The sequence below is a fragment of the Protopterus annectens genome, chromosome 1.part1, assembly GCF_019279795.1.
Source record: "Protopterus annectens isolate FY-2018-M chromosome 1.part1, PAN1.0, whole genome shotgun sequence".
Lineage (NCBI taxonomy): Eukaryota > Metazoa > Chordata > Ceratodontiformes > Protopteridae > Protopterus > Protopterus annectens.
In genome coordinates this window covers 212,128,046-212,145,172 of record NC_056726.1, presented here as the reverse complement: position 1 = coordinate 212,145,172, position 17,127 = coordinate 212,128,046, and positions in this window count along the sequence as shown.

Genomic DNA, 17,127 nt, shown 5'->3' with positions numbered 1-17,127 from the left:
TTTAAATCTCTCACCATCCTACATTTTCCTACATAAAAACCTTTCCTGGGGTTGTTTTTTTAAAATGCATGTGCAATATTGAATTTATTTTTGTGACAGTTGTTGAATAACAATGTACTAGTACTAGTGTGATGTTTTAATAGCTTTTTAATCAGTATGTATTTAATAATTATGAATTAATCTAATATGTTCTCATTAAATCATTGGGTAAAGGATGAACCAATCATTGTCAAGGTTGTACTATTTAAATACATTACTTATGACTGTTTTTTTATTCTGATGAAGTCAACTGGCATTGACGAAAGCGCTAAATGTTTATCTGTAATAAACGAACTTCTGAGGACTCACAATGCTAGTGCTCTTTTTTGGTTCATTTTTTATTATTATTATTAGTATGATTATGATTATTATTGTTATTATTTTGACACAGGCATCTAAGAAGGATGCTGTCAATAATACAGCTGTAATTGTAGGGTTTGAGGGATGTCTGTGGATCAAAATATTGGACCCTGCTGAGCTGATAAAGCTATAAAGCCATGAGTCTGTTTTTGCAGGACTAGTATGCATTTGGGTAAAGCAACTTGGAACACTTTACTGTGACCACTTTTATCACATTCAGACATGTGATGTGTGCACAGTCAATAAAGTGGCTATAATTGTTGAATACAGATATTAGTGGATTTACTGACAGTAGGTTCAGTGGCCATTTAAGGTCAAAATTTTCTGAAATGGATAATTTTGTCATTATTGGTTTATACATATTATTTCACTGTTTGTTAGAAAAAATGTTCAAAACTGCAACTTTAAAGCACACTCATAGGTCCATAGGTGTGTATTAGGCTAATGACCCTGGAGCCTTTAAAAGTCTAGCCCATAGAAGTGCCCTGGTATCATGCCGCCCAATGTTAGCTCCCAGTGCCTCTATCAAGTAGAGCCACTGGAGTGATCGCTGGGGTGAACTTTCAATTACCCATACACTCATCAAAATTTCTCTTGTAGAGGGACAGTGAGGTTCTCTGCTTGACATGTATAGGAAGTCTATTCCAGAGCATAAGTAGTCTCTGGGTAAGGAACCTGTTCCTCCAGCATGTTCAGTTGATTATGATAATGAGGTTGAAGTCTCTGAAGTGTGGAGGGATTGGGATTTCTTTAGCTGTAGCATTTCTAACAGAGCTGGGTCAGACATGGCTTTGTAAGTCAAGCAAAGATTGCTTCTAAGTAGGTGATATGAGACAGAGAATAGCTGGAGTCTTTTGAGTTTGTCCATGTAGGACATGCGTTTAATGCCTAGGATCCTCTTTGCCAGGTACTTCTGTGGCCACTTCAGCTGTTGCAGGTGTCTGGTGAGGTACATGCCAAATGAGACATTATACTCAATGATTGGTCTAATGAGGGAAGAGTAGAGAGAGACGATGACCTCTTTCTTCCTGGATGCAAAACCCTTGGTAATGAGATGTACCACATAGAAGGACTTTCTGACCACAGTGGCAATGTGGTGGTCGAAGGAGAGGTTGCTGTCAACCTGCGCCCCAGATCTCTTATAATGCTTTCAGTGTTCAGTGGGTTCCCATCAATGTGGTAATGAGTGGGAACTGAGTTTTTACCAAGGGGGATAATGACACATTTTTTGGCATTAAGCTTAAGGCCATGGTTTCGACACCAGTCATTGGTCTCAGTGAGGCCTTTCTGTAGGATGTCTGCATCACTTTGGGAGTCAATAATGGCTGCCAGCTTGCAGTCATCTGCAAACTTAGTCATCCAGAGTCCCTTTGCATTGGCCTGGACTTCTGAGAAGTAGATGTTAAACAGGAGAGGACCCAAACCGATCCCTGTGGGACTCCACTCATGACTTGTCAGCAGTCTGACTTGGAGTCTGCTACTTTCACAGTGTGTGTTCTATCTGTGAGACAGTTTGCAACCCACTTAATGCTATAGGGGTTGATGCCTAGTTTGGTGAGTTTATCAATAATTCCCAAGTGAGGAATGGTATCAATGGCCTTGGCCAGATCGAGGTAGGCTGTATGCACTGCCTTACCTTCATCCACAGACCTGGTGACTGACTCAAAGAAGTCAGCCAGGTTGAGCATGCATGATCTCACTTTCACTCCTAACAAATGTTCCTGCTTCAAAAAATAAATATAATTTAAAACAATGAAGAAGCTGAATCAAGGAACATATGCATTTATGCATGGTCTTATAAATGTGTGTGGGGGGCAGTTTGAAAGCAGTGTGGGTTCGAAGGTATGCTTAATCTGCCACAGGCCAGAGGTATTTTCAATGAATGTGAGTTTCAAGGGAGGAGAAATTTACTGTTGCTCATGTGAAGTCTGTTGTCAGTGTGAGTCTATTTTGTTTAGCAAATGACTATCAGGGTTTGAGCTATAAAGTTTGAAATAAGTTTTAAATTATTTCAAAATCTGTGTAATCATTGCATACTGACAAGTTTGAACAATGTTTATGGTAAATGGGGCAAGGCAGACAAGTAGTGGGACACTGGAATGGACCGACAACATTATTTGATCACGATCCGACTCTGCCCACCCCCAGTGGTTTGACTGATGCTCCAAAACTGATACTGCAGTGCATCATGGGGTGGGTGATGCTGTACTTCTGAAGTGCTATCTTCCAGAAGACATGTTAAACAGGTTCTGTCTACTTAAGATGGGGGCAATTTAGGAAGATGTTAAAGATTCCATGACACTTAGCAAAAAAGCAGGAGCAGCTTTAATGATTGTATCCAAACAGTAAATTCAGCTGAACATATTACATCAAAAATTAATAAGCATAGCTGTCTTCCATCTTTACAGCATCAGCATATTTAACATCCTGCTTTCTATAGTTCTAACATCATTTTTCTACAATTGTCCATCTTTGTTTTTCTTTCCCACTGCCATCATCTATTCCCTTTCTTAATAAGCAATATTTTATCTTTTCTAGCTTCTTGCTTATTTCTGCTTCTTCTCTTGTGTAAAACTCCAGCAGGCCTCTCATCCAACATTAACCACAAGCAACATAAAGTGGTATTTTTCTAGTGTCCTAGCCAATTTTCTTACATTCTGAATAAACAACAAATTAAGTTTCTCCTGAAAAGAAGTCAAAGGTCTAGCTGGAACATGATAATTGACACTGCAAAGCCATGTAAGGGGATTAGTGCCCATTTAACACTCCCATTGTTACACTGTCATCATAAGAAGTCATACATGCAATTGAGCATAAACATGATGTTATAAACATAGCTATGTTATTACGGCCATTTGTTGAAACTCCAGTGGCACAAAGTGTAGACACACTTGCACACAAGCAATGTTAATACCTGGATCATTGCAGTATTAAGTGCAAAATACATTTGAACATATGTATGGCCCACTGTTATTATGTATTCGTTTGATTTATTTAATAAGGATGCTTGCATTGAAGTTTTTCATGCCACTGCACTGGCTGTAACCATAGCAGGGTTAGGGGAGCAGCAGTATCCCCTTACAATAGCCAGCACATTGTAGAACTGATTTCTTTTTTTACTGACTGCAATCATGGCAGGGAGGTAAGGAGGGTGGCAGACTCTTGAATGCAATAGGCCACTTCAGAGTTTGATATTCATTTTAGTGACTGTAGCAGCTGCTTGTTTAATGACCTCAGTACACCACGTGTTATAGTTAATGGCTGCTGACTCATGTCTGCCAATCAAAACACTGATAAAATACATCTGTCGATCTAGAGTCAGTGGGGGTGTACAAAACTGGGATGGGGAATGACAGTATACAGCATCACAGGGGGTATGGATTTCACAATAACCACGGCTTGGACACCTGTTGGAGCTGGCATGGTAGAAAACAATGATGACCCTTACCTTGCTCACCTCTCTACAGGGGACAGTGTGGGAGCATAGCTGAGGCATAGAAGTGCTAGCATATATACCAGTGCTATGCAGATCTCAGTGCAGGTATAGTAGGAGCAGACAGCATGAACAGTGTGTGACGACAGAGGCAGGAGCACTATTTATGCCACTGCTGATGTCATCCCAGTACTTACAGAAAGGCAGGTCTTCTCATCAGGAAGGAGATCAGGACCCAAATAGTGGAGAGACAACTCCAGTGTTTCTACCAACAGTAGCATCCCATGGGGCAGTAGGAGCTATAAGACACACCAGGTACTTGAAGTCAGTGGTAGCTGACTAAAAAAAAGAACATTAGAACAGTGTCAGCCTGAGTTCAGCATGCTGTGTTCAGGGATATGTCCTTATCAGTGCTACATCATTAAAAGGGAAGAAAGGAAAGCACCTCCTGGATTAACGGGAGTCTTATCAGACAGCTAGGTATTAGCCCTGTGTTTACATTAGCAAACTCCACAACTGCTGCCAAGTTAGTTTTCAACAGAGAAATGTACTTTTGTTATAAATCTAGGCATGCAACTCCTCCCTGCTGGCAAAATCAATCTGTGAGGAAATTTTCCACAATCACTTTCATTCTTTCTCACTAAATTTAGCCTTTAAGTCTATCATTTATTTTGGTGCTGAATGGCATATGTGACTAACAGTATAAACCATGACACTGTAACGTATTCCTTTAAGCAGTGAATATTGTAACAGATATAAAAGAACTGCACAGAAAAAAATGGAAGTTGTGGTTACAATACATGTAGAAAAATGACTTGAAGGAGAAATGAGGTTTAATAGAAGGTAATAAAAGAACAAGTTATGTAATGTCGGATTGATTTTATTGTATAGAACAATAGGCAATATTGAATATGGTTAACCCACCCTTCGGTTCGTGCAGGAATGGGCATGGCCTGCTTGACTGACATGGCGGGGGCAGAGTTTCAATTTGTAAATGCACCATGACTGACACGGGATGCATTTTAATGTAGTATTCAGGGCTTCGAAAAACAGTTCTTTAAAGAGCAAGACATCAGCAATGCCTTTTACTGTAAAAGAAGCAGCAGGTTTGAAATTATTCTGTAATGTTTTGGCAGGTTCCTTAGCCAGACACAGCCCCTTACAAAATATTCATGCACACAACAAACTCCATCCTCATCAAAATTATTACTTTTTCTCCTTTTTCAGGGGGGCAAGCCCCCTGCACCACCCACACCCCTTGCTGAACAAGTGCTGTGCAATGGTGCTGCTACTGCAAACAATTTCAGCCTTTAATAACAGTATCGTTTAGAGAAACAGTTTTGAGTGGTGTGAACCCTGCCGGATTGACTGACTGAATTGTGATGTACAACACGCATTTTAGTTTTATGTCCATAGTAAAACATTTATTTTTTGCTAGTGAATGGGCAGGATCCACGAAGCCTCCGTGTAAGAGTTATAACTCATACACGGAGGCTGCAGTTAAATGGAGTGATGTCAGCATGCTCTGCATATTCATGAGAGCATGCTGAATCACACCTAAGTCTAACACGGTCCATGTAAGACAGTAGGGGGCGTGTCCGTAGGCCGAGCCCTGTAAGCAGACACGCCCCCAGAAGAGTAAAAGTGCCCACAGTAAACATCCACGCCAGAGTCCATGGAAATGTGAATAAACACAACACAACACATGTCCCCACAGACTACGAACATAAAATGTACAAATGAACGTCGTATAATTTTTTTTTAAATTGTAAAGATATTTAACCATGAGTGCGCTCATTTGCGCGGGCATGCCCGTAGCGCAGCTACAGTTAGCAGTCAGTGGGAAAGCATATAAGAACTAAATATGCAAAATAAGCCAAGAAGCAATAGCGTAGCGGTAGAGATGTTGGCTGAAGAGCAGGCATTCATGGTGCGAGCCTCCACAACACCAATTTATATTTTTAGCAAAATAAGCACGAAACAAGTCCCTGACAAATATGTACACATAAAATCACATTTTATGTAAAATGTAATGAAATAGCCCATTGATATTGAACAAATGTGAGGTAACAAAACAATAAAAAATGCCAGATGTGCCCATAGCTGAGCTGCAGTTTAACAGGGTGAGTGCATCTAAGAACTAAAAACGGCAAACAAACTGATAAATAAACCAAAACAAACGTAAAACAGCGACCATAAAGAGTAAAAACCAATCTTTACTAGCAAATATCCAAAGCGCTTTTCGACAAGCCCAATGCTTGCCTTCTTCAAAGGAAATGACACAACAAGTTACAACAACATTTATATACTGTCACAATTATTCAATCAACTAATTTAATTAATTGCATATTAAAATGCTTTAAATATTTTCAATGTTTTAAATGTTATAAAAGCTCACTGGAGAACAGCCTGCTTCAAACAACTTACAAAAAATATATATATAAATAAAATAATACTGTAAACTCAGATATTTTAACCCTACATAACATAAAACCTAAATTAGATAACTGTGAATATATTTAATTAAACCTAAATAAAAAAGTAAAAAATGAAGAAATATAAGTACATATACAATAATAATATCATCTGATAAGATTTTTCAATTTCAAAATACTAGCAATCGAGCAAGTATCGTTTAATCCAGGGTACCTATAAGCGTACAGTCTCACCTGCCAAATTAACTCTGCTTCTTCTAATTTTAATGGTCTAGGACCTCCTCTCTGATCTATAGGTATATGGTCTATCGCCATAAATTTAAAACTATGGTTGGGGTAGACACTGATGTGCTTGGCTAGAGCATTCTCCGTTTTTAACTTTTTAATAGCATATGTGTGTTCATATATACGTTCCCTCAGCCTTCTTACAGTTTTACCTATATAGAAGGCTGGGCATGATTTACATCTAGCCAAGTATATCACGTATGATGTGTTACAGTTCAATTTGAAAGCTATCTTATGTGTACAATTACTTATACTAAAGTATGTTCCTTCCTCAATGTATCTACAATAGTTGCAACTCTGGCATTTGTGCATGCCTGCATTAAACACCAACCCAGTAGGTTTTACTTCCAAAATGTTTTTCATGTTTTTACCCCTCTTATAAACCACGCGGGGTTGATCCCCCACTTTTTTATAAATATCAGGGTACATTTTGAACATTTCCCAGTTTTTAAAAATAATATCCTTACATAAACCACTATTCAAATTGAAAGTGGTAATAAATGCACATGATAAAGAAGTCTCATCAAGTACCTCAGGAGCTGTCTCACTAACTAAGGATGTATCCCTATCAATAAATACATCTGATTGTTCAACAAAATCAACATTGTTGATACCATTTATACTGCCAGTCACCTCTGTATTGGTGCAAATACTGGTGTTCGTTGTAATTGTTGTGTTTGCACCATTATGGACTACGCTGGGTAGCAAAGGTGTGTACACCTTGTCCAGACGTTTTTCAGTCACTTCTTGAATCAATTCGTCCAACAAACTATCAGGGTAACCCCTTGCAGTAAACATATTCCTAAGATTTAAACACTCATCACGAAAATCATCGTCCAAAGTAATCATTCTCGCAGCACGTACCAGTTGTCCCTTGACCACAGATCTTTTTTGGGAAAAGGGATGACAACTGGTGAAGTGCAAGAAAGTATTTGAGTATGTCTTCTTGCGGTGTATCTTAGAAGTAAAGCAATTGTGCTCAAAATCTTTTTGCAACCATACATCTAGATATGCAATGCTTACAGTGGAGAAAGTGTATGTAAATTCCAAAAAGTTGGTACTACCATTTAAGTAGTTTACCAACATGGAAGCTTCATATTCTGTGATGTACGAAAGAATAAATATATCGTCTAAAAAACGCGTGTATAATATAATTTTATCATAGTATGGGTTTGTAGTAGAAAACACGTAGTTAGACTCCCAGTAGGCCATAACCAAGTTCGCTATACTGCCCCCACATGGGGACCCCATGGCTACGCCTACTTTTTGTTTGAAAAAATCATCACAAAATATGAAGAAATTATAAGACAACACCAGATCACCAAGTGTTGTTACCAAATCTATCTCACTGTTTGAAGCATTGTATTTCTTCATCATGAGACTAACCCATTCTAAGCTGTGTCTTGGGGTATACTACTGTATAGATCCTTTACATCTATTGTGATAAAATTCATATCTGTGTCAAAAGTAACCGCCCTGATAGTTTCCAAATATGACCATGAGTCCTTACAGATCTGTGCCTCTTTAAGAACGTATTTCTGGAGGATAGAGTCAATCAGTTTCGCACATGTATATGTAGGCGAACCCCTACTATCCACCAATAACCTCAATGGAGGATTGTCAATACATTTATGTATTTTAGGAATACCAAAGACGCATGAAAATTTTGGGTAAGATGTAATTAAATAATCATGCGTCTTAAGGTCAATTTTGTTCTCAATAAACAGGTCCTCAATAGTATCATTAATCAACTTATAGGCACAATTGACTTCAGATCTAGAACTCAAGTCATACTTGTTAGATTTCAACACTTCATACATCCTATTCTCGTAATCAGTATTTGTGAACACCACTAGTCCACCCCCCTTGTCTGGTTTACAAAACCTTAAATTCTGGGTGCCTAGAAATTCAATGAGATCCCTTTCACCTTTGGTTATGTTGGTAAGACCATAGTTGTGAACAGTGTTGTTAACCATATACCTCAGGTCTAGTTCGCAACACCTCTCAAACATCTCTAACACTGGGTGTAAAGGAGGATTGAAGGTACTGGGAACATGTAAATGAGATGCCACAAAATCTACATGATCCCCAAGTAATATCTTAAAATTCAATTTCCTCACAAATAGCTTGACATCTAAAATTGTGTTAACAATATTCATAAATTTAGATGGTACAAAGCTAAACCCTTTAGAGAACAGTGCAAGCATCTCGTTATCAAAATGAACGTCACTGAAATTATACAGGCTAAAGTCACCAGAGTCGTTATTAATGATGCCAGCAAGAGGCAAAAACTTGTTGATCGGTTGGACAGTAGTGTCCTCCACCATACTCAGATCAAAACTATTGTGCAATGTCCCAGCATCGATATAACAACTATTGCATAAGTCATTGTCAATAGGAGAATCATCACCAACAGAAACCTCTTCCTCTACGTATAAACCGTAGGTGAACTGACCAGATCTTACTAGTTGTTGCCCCACCTCGGTGTGAATCTCTGTTGGTATTGATTCTTGTTCTTGGGTCTGGTACCTAAAAAAGAAGAAGAAGAGGAAGAAGGAGCAGGAGGGGCAGGAACTGGAGTGACTCGCTGGTTCGTGTTGTTAGAATTACCTCTTGTGTGAAAATTGTTACTGCTCCTCAGTCTCTGGCTCCAAGGCGTACTAGTGTGTGCGTTATTAAGATTACGGTCATCAAACCGCTCACCGCAATTGTGCATACCATCAATCATACCTGTGTTATCAGTTGCATGAAACACTGATGGTACTGGTTCAACATTGTGAACAGAATTAATGTTGGAACCAAACTGAAACAGTCCATTTCTCCAAACCTGTCCATTAGGAGGCTTAGGGTAAGCCACACCAATTCTATATGCTTCCGAATCCCTACTCAATTTTTTCAATTTTTGCTGGTATAACTTAGACATATGGTCGTCTATACTGTCGAAGGTCCGTTCATATTCGAACCTATATCTGTTAAATTGAATATCAGTAGATATTGAGTTGTTCAACAATAACATGTGCTGAGATAGTTCGTCTATCCAACAGTTATAGTGCTTAATAAACAAAGACAATAATTCCAAACCCTGATTGTCAAACAATGTAACCAGTTCCAAGTGAAAAGCAGACCCAGCCTCAAGTCTAGTCGGCTAAGACGAACGTCTCAACCCTTTAGGTATAATTTTACGTGACAAACACTCGTTGAAGTAAGCCACTTCGAGTTGTAACTTTTTAAGCTTTAAGAGGCAAGCATCAAAAACTTTCAGTCTACTTGCAATACTCTCATTACTCGAGTTATTACCATTATTTACCATTGGATCTTGGCATGTGCTAACTGGTACATTGGAATTAACTGTTTCAGATAAACAGAACTGGTTATTAAGCCAAACTGGTTTAGTAATGCCAGCACAGTTGTTGTTATTACCTTGTTGTTCTGCAAATACCGGAATCGGTGAATTATGTGGCTGAAGGACAACACGGTCCGTCTGTAATGGCTGTAATATCTGCGTTGTTTGCTGTGGTCGAAGTATCTGCGTTTTGTGGCACGGTTGAGTTGACTGTAGTACTTGGGTTGTATATAATCCGACCGTTTCACCGTCCACCAATTCCACAGGACACTCGTTGGAATTAGTAGCCCCTCCATCACAATTTGGTGTACCTTGTAGAGTCGGTTCTTCATTTACATTAATCAAACCACAAGGACTAGGAGTGTTACTTTGTCGCACATCACAAGTAGGAGCAGGCACGTCAATTCCTACTGCAGACTTGTCACCATCGTAATTACGTAGCTGTACGCCAGAATGGATTAATGAAGTCTGATAGTTGTTAGAACATATTGGCCCTCTAGTGAAATTATTCACCTCTTGCCGAAGTTTTAGTTGAATAGAGTCAATAGTTTTAGTATAAGTTTCACGAAACTCACGATTTTCACGATTTTCAGCATCAATCATGTTTAATCTTTGGTGCAGGCTCTCCAACTTCTGGTTAATATTGTCCAATATGTTGCCGACGACCGGGTGTTTTTCTACATCCAATAAGTCGGCAGCAACAGCAGCAGGTGTACTTTGTTTGAAAATAACCGGGGTATCCTCCGGTACAAAAGAGTCTGAATGCGCTGGTTTTACGAGATGCCATAATACAACGAAGAACTAAAAACGGCAAACAAACTGATAAATAAACCAAAACAAACGTAAAACAGCGACCATAAAGAGTAAAAACAATCTTTACTAGCAGATATCCAAAGCGCTTTTTGACAAGCCCAATGCTTGCCTTCTTCAAAGGAAATGACACAACAAGTTACAACAACATTTATATACTGTCACAATTATTCAATCAACTAATTTAATTAATTGCATATTAAAATGCTTTAAATATTTTCAATGTTTTAAATGTTATAAAAGCTCACTGGAGAACAGCCTGCTTCAAACAACTTACAAAAAATATATATATAAATAAAATAATACTGTAAACTCAGATATTATAACCCTACATAACATAAAACCTAAATTAGATAACTGTGAATATATTTAATTAAACCTAAATAAAAAAGTAAAAAATGAAGAAATATAAGTACATATACAATAATAATATCATCTGATAAGATTTTTCAATTTCAAAATACTAGCAATCGAGCAAGTATCGTTTAATCCAGGGTACCTATAAGCGTACAGTCTCACCTGCCAAATTAACTCTGCTTCTTCTAATTATTATTTTATTTATATATATATTTTTTGTAAGTTGTTTGAAGCAGGCTGTTCTCCAGTGAGCTTTTATAACATTTAAAACATTGAAAATATTTAAAGCATTTTAATATGCAATTAATTAAATTAGTTGATTGAATAATTGTGACAGTATATAAATGTTGTTGTAACTTGTTGTGTCATTTCCTTTGAAGAAGGCAAGCATTGGGCTTGTCGAAAAGCGCTTTGGATATTTGCTAGTAAAGATTGGTTTTTACTCTTTATGGTCGCTGTTTTACGTTTGTTTTGGTTTATTTATCAGTTTGTTTGCCGTTTTTAGTTCTTCGTTGTATTATGGCATCTCGTAAAACCAGCGTACCAGACTCTTTTGTACCGGAGGATACCCCGGTTATTTTCAAACAAAGTACACCTGCTGCTGTTGCTGCCGACTTATTGGATGTAGAAAAACACCCGGTCGTCGGCAACATATTGGACAATATTAACCAGAAGTTGGAGAGCCTGCACCAAAGATTAAACATGATTGATGCTGAAAATCGTGAAAATCGTGAGTTTCGTGAAACTTATACTAAAACTATTGACTCTATTCAACTAAAACTTCGGCAAGAGGTGAATAATTTCACTAGAGGGCCAATATGTTCTAACAACTATCAGACTTCATTAATCCATTCTGGCGTACAGCTACGTAATTACGATGGTGACAAGTCTGCAGTAGGAATTGACGTGCCTGCTCCTACTTGTGATGTGCGACAAAGTAACACTCCTAGTCCTTGTGGTTTGATTAATGTAAATGAAGAACCGACTCTACAAGGTACACCAAATTGTGATGGAGGGGCTACTAATTCCAACGAGTGTCCTGTGGAATTGGTGGACGGTGAACGGTCGGATTATATACAACCCAAGTACTACAGTCAACTCAACCGTGCCACAAAACGCAGATACTCACCACAGCAAACAACGAGATATTACAGCCATTACAGACGGACCGTGTTGTCCTTCAGCCACATAATTCACCGATTCGGTATTTGCAGAACAACAAGGTAATAACAACAACTGTGCTGGCATTACTAAACCAGTTTGGCTTAATAACCAGTTCTGTTTATCTGAAACAGTTAATTCCAATGTACCAGTTAGCACATGCCAAGATCCAATGGTAAATAATGGTAATAACTCGAGTAATGAGAGTATTGCAAGTAGACTGAAAGTTTTTGATGCTTGCCTCTTAAAGCTTAAAAAGTTACAACTCGAAGTGGCTTACTTCAACGAGTGTTTGTCACGTAAAATTATACCTAAAGGGTTGAGACGTTCGTCTTACCCGACTGGACTTGAGGCTGGGTCTGCTTTTCACTTGGAACTGGTTACATTGTTTGACAATCAGGGTTTGGAATTATTGTCTTTGTTTATTAAGCACTATAACTGTTGGATAGACGAACTATCTCAGCACATGTTATTGTTGAACAACTCAATATCTACTGATATTCAATTTAACAGATATAGGTTCGAATATGAACGGACCTTCGACAGTATAGACGACCATATGTCTAAGTTATACCAGCAAAAATTGAAAAAATTGAGTAGGGATTCGGAAGCATATAGAATTGGTGTGGCTTACCCTAAGCCTCCTAATGGACAGGTTTGGAGAAATGGACTGTTTCAGTTTGGTTCCAACATTAATTCTGTTCACAATGTTGAACCAGTACCATCAGTGTTTCATGCAACTGATAACACAGGTATGATTGATGGTATGCACAATTGCGGTGAGCGGTTTGATGACCGTAATCTTAATAACGCACACTAGTACGCCTTGGAGCCAGAGACTGAGGAGCAGTAACAATTTTCACACAAGAGGTAATTCTAACAACACGAACCAGCGAGTCACTCCAGTTCCTGCCCCTCCTGCTCCTTCTTCCTCTTCTTCTTCTTTTTTAGGTACCAGACCCAAGAACAAGAATCAATACCAACAGAGATTCACACCGAGGTGGGGCAACAACTAGTAAGATCTGGTCAGTTCACCTACGGTTTATACGTAGAGGAAGAGGTTTCTGTTGGTGATGATTCTCCTATTGACAATGACTTATGCAATAGTTGTTATATCGATGCTGGGACATTGCACAATAGTTTTGATCTGAGTATGGTGGAGGACACTACTGTCCAACCGATCAACAAGTTTTTGCCTCTTGCTGGCATCATTAAAAACGACTCTGGTGACTTTAGCCTGTATAATTTCAGTGACGTTCATTTTGATAACGAGATGCTTGCACTGTTCTCTAAAGGGTTTAGCTTTGTACCATCTAAATTTATGAATATTGTTAACACAATTTTAGATGTCAAGCTATTTGTGAGGAAATTGAATTTTAAGATATTACTTGGGGATCATGTAGATCTTGTGGCATCTCATTTACATGTTCCCAGTACCTTCAATCCTCCTTTACACCCAGTGTTAGAGATGTTTGAGAGGTGTTGCGAACTAGACCTGAGGTATATGGTTAACAACACTGTTCACAACTATGGTCTTACCAACATAACCAAAGGTGAAAGGGATCTCATTGAATTTCTAGGCACCCAGAATTTAAGGTTTTGTAAACCAGACAAGGGGGGTGGACTAGTGGTGTTCACAAATACTGATTACGAGAATAGGATGTATGAAGTGTTGAAATCTAACAAGTATGACTTGAGTTCTAGATCTGAAGTCAATTGTGCCTATAAGTTGATTAATGATACTATTGAGGACCTGTTTATTGAGAACAAAATTGACCTTAAGACGCATGATTATTTAATTACATCTTACCCAAAATTTTCATGCGTCTTTGGTATTCCTAAAATACATAAATGTATTGACAATCCTCCATTGAGGTTATTGGTGGATAGTAGGGGTTCGCCTACATATACATGTGCGAAACTGATTGACTCTATCCTCCAGAAATACGTTCTTAAAGAGGCACAGATCTGTAAGGACTCATGGTCATATTTGGAAACTATCAGGGCGGTTACTTTTGACACAGATATGAATTTTATCACAATAGATGTAAAGGATCTATACAGTAGTATACCCCAAGACACAGCCTTAGAATGGGTTAGTCTCATGATGAAGAAATACAATGCTTCAAACAGTGAGATAGATTTGGTAACAACACTTGGTGATCTGGTGTTGTCTTATAATTTCTTCATATTTTGTGATGATTTTTTCAAACAAAAAGTAGGCGTAGCCATGGGGTCCCCATGTGGGGGCAGTATAGCGAACTTGGTTATGGCCTACTGGGAGTCTAACTACGTGTTTTCTACTACAAACCCATACTATGATAAAATTATATTATACACGCGTTTTTTAGACGATATATTTATTCTTTCGTACATCACAGAATATGAAGCTTCCATGTTGGTAAACTACTTAAATGGTAGTACCAACTTTTTGGAATTTACATACACTTTCTCCACTGTAAGCATTGCATATCTAGATGTATGGTTGCAAAAAGATTTTGAGCACAATTGCTTTACTTCTAAGATACACCGAAGAAGACATACTCAAATACTTTCTTGCACTTCACCAGTTGTCATCCCTTTTCCCAAAAAGATCTGTGGTCAAGGGACAACTGGTGCGTGCTAGAATGATTACTTTGGACGATGATTTTCGTGATGAGTGTTTAAATCTTAGGAATATGTTTACTGCAAGGGGTTACCCTGATAGTTTGTTGGACGAATTGATTCAAGAAGTGACTGAAAAACGTCTGGACAAGGTGTACACACCTTTGCTACCCGGCGTAGTCCATAATGGTGCAAACACAACAATTACAACGAACACCAGTATTTGCACCAATACAGAGGTGACTGGCAGTACAAATGGTATCAACAATGCTGATTTTGTTGAGCAACCAGATGCATTTATTGATAGGAATACATCCTTAGTTAGTGAGACAGCTCCTGAGGTACTTGATGAGACTTCCTTATCATGTGCATTTATTACCACTTTCAATTTGAATAGTGGTTTATGTAAAGATATTATTTTTAAAAATTGGGAAATGTTCAAAATGTACCCTGATATTTATAACAAAGTGGGGCATCAACCCCGCGTGGTTTATAAGAGGGGTAAAAACATGAAAAACATTTTGGAAGTAAAACCTACTGGGTTGGTGTTTAATGCAGGCATGCACAAATGCCAGAGTTGCAACTATTGTAGATACATTGAGGAAGGAACATACTTTAGTATAAGTAATTGTACACATAAGATAGCTTTCAAATTGAACTGTAACACATCATACGTGATATACTTGGCTAGATGTAAATCATGCCCAGCCTTCTATATAGGTAAAACTGTAAGAAGGCTGAGGGAACGTATATATGAACACACATATGCTATTAAAAAGTTAAAAACGGAGAATGCTCTAGCCAAGCACATCAGTGTCTACCCCAACCATAGTTTTAAATTTATGGCGATAGACCATATACCTATAGATCAGAGAGGAGGTCCTAGACCATTAAAATTAGAAGAAGCAGAGTTAATTTGGCAGGTGAGACTGTACGCTTATAGGTACCCTGGATTAAACGATACTTGCTCGATTGCTAGTATTTTGAAATTGAAAAATCTTATCAGATGATATTATTATTGTATATGTACTTATATTTCTTCATTTTTTACTTTTTTATTTAGGTTTAATTAAATATATTCACAGTTATCTAATTTAGGTTTTATGTTATGTAGGGTTAAAATATCTGAGTTTACAGTATTATTTTATTTATATATATATTTTTTGTAAGTTGTTTGAAGCAGGCTGTTCTCCAGTGAGCTTTTATAACATTTAAAACATTGAAAATATTTAAAGCATTTTAATATGCAATTAATTAAATTAGTTGATTGAATAATTGTGACAGTATATAAATGTTGTTGTAACTTGTTGTGTCATTTCCTTTGAAGAAGGCAAGCATAGGGTGAGTGCATCTGCCCGTAGGTGAGAAGTGGTTTAACTGGTGCAAAATGAGTGCCTGTAGCTGAGTAGTGGTTTAACATGCTAAATCTATGTGCCCCTAACTGACCTGAGCGTAATATGCGTGCTGATAGCCAAATGAGGCTTAAAGCAGCGTACCCCGTTTGCGCGGAGCTGCGCACTGTGCAAACAAGCTAACCGACGGGCAACGTTGAGCAAGCCATATCAAAACTGCCTTTACACAGACACACCCCTCAGCTTGTCTAGACAGTCATAAAAAATAAAAAGTAGTGGCCAGGTTCGAACCCAGGATACTATACACCATAGTCAAGGTACTGAACCACTTAGCCATGAGAGCAGTACCTATAAATGCAATAATAACTAATATATAGGAATGAATACAAACTGGAGCATGACAATGCAGGTTTACTGAAGTTGATACAATTCCAAAATGGCCAATCACAGATATGTGCAGGAAAAATGGACTATATAAGCCCCTTAGGCAGGAATACACAGCATAAACGATTGTAGAACTGAACTGCAGCCAGAATGACAGGAGTAGGAGAGAGTAGTTGCTTTCGAGCACAGAGGTGGGGCGTTGAGGAGTCCAGGTACATGGTCTGGCTCCTAGTCCACAATCATGAGGCCCAACTCATGCAGGGCCAGGTCCTCTGGGAAGCATACAGGGCTGAGGTGTGGGACCGGTTGGCTCATGATCTCACCAGTGCCACAGGGATTCCAAGGACTGGTGAGCAGGTCCGTCACCACCATGCAGACCTGAAGAGATGCAAGCAGGACCAACTGAACCTTTGGATCCAAGAGGCCCGGCAAATGCCCAACGCCCCACTACTGAGTAAGTTACATTTAATTATGTATGTAAGAAATTAAACTAGCTGATATTATGGAGATGTGTATTCCAATATTACTTCATTTATATTACAGCTGCAGGTGTCCGTTCTGCGA